Source organism: Atractosteus spatula, chromosome 1 (assembly GCF_055471065.1).
Source record: "Atractosteus spatula isolate fAtrSpa1 chromosome 1, fAtrSpa1.hap1, whole genome shotgun sequence".
Classification (NCBI taxonomy): Eukaryota; Metazoa; Chordata; class Actinopteri; order Semionotiformes; family Lepisosteidae; genus Atractosteus; species Atractosteus spatula.
The window spans coordinates 60,460,246-60,464,868 of NC_142706.1; the positions used below are offsets into that span (position 1 = coordinate 60,460,246).

At 42.9% G+C, this 4,623-nt stretch overlaps 1 long non-coding RNA gene across 1 annotated transcript; it reads left to right on the top strand.

Annotated features, from left to right (window-relative positions):
• The first annotated feature begins 358 nt into the window (after positions 1-358).
• On the top strand, positions 359-3,585 carry LOC148841436 (uncharacterized). Its single transcript, XR_016090814.1, has 3 exons — positions 359-810; positions 1,742-1,909; positions 2,683-3,585. It is a non-coding gene; the product is annotated as an uncharacterized LOC148841436 (long non-coding RNA).
• Positions 3,586-4,623: the final 1,038 nt, after the last annotated feature.

A 4,623-nucleotide genomic window follows, 5' to 3' on the forward strand; every position in this document is an offset into this window, starting at 1 on the left:
GACAGAGCATGGTAAGAAAAAAAAGGACAATGTTAAGCGAAGAAGAGGATACGTAAAAAATAGCACATAAACGACGGCACGAATATGAGGAAGAAAACAAAAATCATATATATATATAAAACACAACACCAAATGAGCGCCAAATAGCTCAGATATATGCCCGCACAGTGTTGTGGGGTGTGCCCGAGTGGGAGCTTGCAGGTTTGTGAATGAGGCACTGTTTCAGTTCTGCAATATTCCCTGTCTGTTAGCCGAACGCTACAGAAATGTAGGAATTAAACGAGGACTTCGGGACTCCGGGCTCGACTTCTCTTAGCAGATGACCTTGTACTTAAGATAGTTCCTGCAGTAACAAGAAACAGCCTTTCCAATACACCTCCCACCCCCCCTAAAGAAATCACACGCATGCAAACACTACGGACGTTTAGACAAAAACTAACGAAAAACGTGGAAAATAAAAGTGTCTTATTTGGTTGGAGATCGAACACGGGGGGTTAGCGTTTCTCAGCGAACAGCCTATTGGCGGTGAAGGGTTTATGAAATTCTCACCCGTGATGGATCCCATCCTCACTCCCTGCAATAACGGTACGTTATAAAGTACTCAGGAAACCCCGGGGCGGAGAGACGCTCTCTCGCAGGCTCTTGCAGGCTCCCGCAGTGGGACACGCAGTCCACTTCCCCCCGCGACGACAGGCTCGGCCCAGCTCCACTCGCGCCCGTCGCCCGTTTCTCGGCTCAGCGGGACGAGAACTGTCCACTGAAATTTAAGGCTCTTCAGAAATCAGCGAGGAGCAACGGGGCCTCCCTTCGGTATTTTCTCAAATAATAATAAAATAATAATTGTCTGGTAATGCGAGCCGGGCAGCCGTTTAGGAAACGCAGACTAACCGAGCACGCTAAGAAAAGAGCAGTTGGGAAGGATCTGAAATATTAGCTCTTTTTATAACAGTAACAATAATGTCAGCAGGAACGGCTTTGTATTTCTTGGGCTCCAGTTGTATTCCCTTTCAAATAATATTTCTTGTTAGTTATTATTATACCATATTTCCGTTTCAGATTTTTTTAAATGAATGCGATTTCATGTAAATTCCCGTCTCGCTGTAAACATATAAAAATGTCATTATTATTATTATTGTTGTTGTTGTTGTTGTTGTTGTTGTTGTTGTTGTTGTTATGTTATGTTATCGCTGTTGTTGGTAATTATGTCCATAATCAGTTTATTTTATTTTAAAATATCACTATTATTAGAAATTTAGTAAATGTTATTATATTGTTTTTCTAAGATAATTCGGGAATTTCAGTTGCAGCCGTGTCCTGGGATCGCGGTCTGTGTTAATTAAGCGCTTCCTGATCCGTGATTAAACACAAGTCCTAAATGCAGCGTAATTACGAAAGGTTTCCTGGTGACAAAATCCGAAGGCCTGCTGTGAGGTTTATAAGCAATAAATGCGCCAATTAATGTGGTCTACTAAACAAGTGTATCAGCGTCGTTTTTGTAATCCAGAGTCACCGCGAACATAGCCGATGCATGTATACACGTGTGTGGAAGTATTTAGTCTATGTATGTCTCTCTGTGTGTATGAAAATAAATTTATATTTCGAAAATGTGTTTATTTTTCATTCATGCTAACCATATTCTTCCGCAAAACTTTTTTTTTTATGTGCCCGGAAATGACCTAATATGCAGCGCAAAAAAAATATGAAATTGAAGTTATTAACAATAGTGTTGTCCTCTTTTTAGGGTCAGCTAATTAAAGACCAGAAACCGGGAGCACAGCGATGCGCGCTGGAATCGGGGTGTGATTCTTTGGGTCTGACCCGTGCTGTTTCTTAGGCTTTGGGGTCAGTGGGCTCGGTATTCAGACCCTCCGTCACTAATTTGATGACGTCGTTGTTCTAATTCCATAGGGTAAGAACCGTAAGTCGTCCGTGTACCGAACTTGATCGCATACAGCGTGTATACAACAGGGAACTAGAAATGATTGTTTTCTGACTTTCGTTGGCGTCGCGTTCCTCTTTCAGGAATGGGTCACTAACGTCGCCTTTCTCTAAAACGCTGTGGCTGTGGAACACAGTTTATCAGTCTGTCTCTGTGAGATGACCCGCCTCGGGCTTCTAAATTATTTTACAAAAGCGAAATTTCTCGATTCCAGCACAATTTCGATATATGGAGTTTTTAACGTACTTTCTTTGAAAGTTCACACACATACGACACATGGGGCGATCGGGATGCTATTTCTATTTTTCTGTAAGGCCCAAAATTTATTTCTCCTTCTGTTTACTTCGCTTACGTGTATTGGTGTACGTCTGTGCGATTACACAGCACTTTAACCTTCTTGAAAAGCGCTTAGATAAACATATGATAGCAGTTCTATCATATTGATAGAACAATAATATCTGCAACAACACCTTTAACTATTATTAATAATTTTAATTTTGTTATTAATAATTGTTGTTGGCCTATGTGTATTTACACGCCATGCAAATATCTGTAGAATATTTAATTACCGGAGCCTAAATCCACTAGTTCAAAAAACAGAAATATAGGCAAAAATAATAAAAATACATATCGAAAAAATGTCGCTATTATTGCTACTGTTGTTGTTTGATGTTTTTTTTTTAAGTTATAATCGTATAACTTTCCAAGAAGGGAAAACTAGAGTGTTTTTTTAATCATTTTAGGAGGCAGAGTTCAAGTCTAGGAGCCGCCCGCGGCGGATGGATCTGTAACCTTTGAAGCCGGCTCGCGGGCTGTGGTGCGTGTCTCCGGAGAACCTCGCGCGGCCGAGTCGCCCTTCTCCGGTTTCCTGCCGCTAACCTCTCCCTCTCTAACCTGAGCGTGTCTCAGGTCACCGCGACCCCGGAGCCTGCGCTGGCATGCTGAACCTGCGCTGGAAACGACCCACTGGGGAGCAGGACCTGAGTTCGGCACCGCGTGTTCACCTTAGATAACGTGGCTCCGCAGTCAGAGGTCGCAGGCACACCGTAATTTAGCTTGCAGGCCCCGTTCTCCGCATTAGCGTGATATATGCAGAAGCCCTGATTACCTAGATGTGGATCCCACGTTTGTGCCTCGTAAAACACTACAAATCCATTATTGTACAACTCTGCATTGTTATTAATTGTCATAAATATCGCCATAATTTGAATGGGTTGTCTCGGTCCATCAACTTAATCCCACCACAGCTTTGCTGAGGACGCGCTACGCCAGAATCTCTAGCCTTTATGCTCCAGTGTCACTTCTAAAACGCCGTGATGAACACTGTAATCCTTTTGCACAGACGCTTCAATAACTCTTCCGGGTAACGTGTTCCAGCAGAAGAGAAAAATAAGACCCAGCTGCGTTGTGTGTTAAATCGCAGATAAAATGAGTACAAAGCGCTTCTATCTGTGTGGCAGTTCAGAACGTGATCCGATGAGCAGTAGCTATTTGAATGGGAATATCGAATTCTGCTGCAATTACATGTGCACTGTCAAGTTCACATTGTGATGGGATTTCAAAAACAAACTATCCTGTCTCTGCCGCTCTTCAGATCGACAATACACAGACACGTCAACTCTGATATGTGTGTTCAACATTCCACCAACCACATAACGTAATAAAAAATTATCCCTGTGGATCTGCTCATGTGTTTTTTGTTTTGTTTTTGCATTTGAAATTGCAAGAGATTTGAGGGGATTATGCTAATTAAAAAAAAACGATGTTACATTCTTCTTATAATTATTTCTTCGTGTGTGTATGTCAGAAATTGAACGTGAACTCTAACACACTGTCCCGTGCTAACACACCATACGATGGGAAAGGGAATTTCTTGCTGATGTGTTTAGTTGATGTGTAGCGAAAGTCACACGGTCGCTCTACAGAAAATAACGCCGTCTCCCCGCCCGCTGGAATTCGCTCGTGCACAGTGCGCACGGGCAGGTCGCACGGTAGCGCTCCTGCGTACGTGCGCGTGCACTGTAGCTGGTGGTTCGCTACTGTGTGGCTGTTGTGTGACTCGCAGCTCGTCCTGACCGCAGAGAGACTGAGGAGAATGGAGAAAAGGGGGGCAAATCCTATTGGAAAAGACCTTTACCCTGCGCAGTATGTCCTATACTAAGGCAGAACAGCAGCAGCAACAACAAAAAACATTAGTGAATAATATTCATTTTTTTTTACCATAAACGTTTGAACTCATAACCAACATAAAATTCCAACTGCTACATTTCCTGGATCCCGAAATAACACACCGCCAACCCCACAACCAGAACCACTAACTCGCACTCGCCGAGTCGTCGTTACCGGCGTGGTAGCTGATCGGCTCAAGATTTTGTGCCACAGACTAAGATGAGACGAGCGTTAAAAAAAAAAGCAAACACAACTGTCTGAGCGGTTTGAATATTTACAATGGACAAAAAGCTGATCTCGATAAAGCCGCTCTCGATTTCCGAAGAGTTATCAAGCGAGAAAGTTATGAGCTGGTTTGATTGCACGAGCTGTCCGGCTTTGTAGTCGTGCAGGGTTTTAATTAGCCTCAATTATTTCGGCAGCGCGCGGATTCGTTTTATTAATTAAGTTAAACGATTTCATTCCCTTAATCGTCCCACAGCCCGTCAGTGTTCATCTATAATAAATCCCCAATT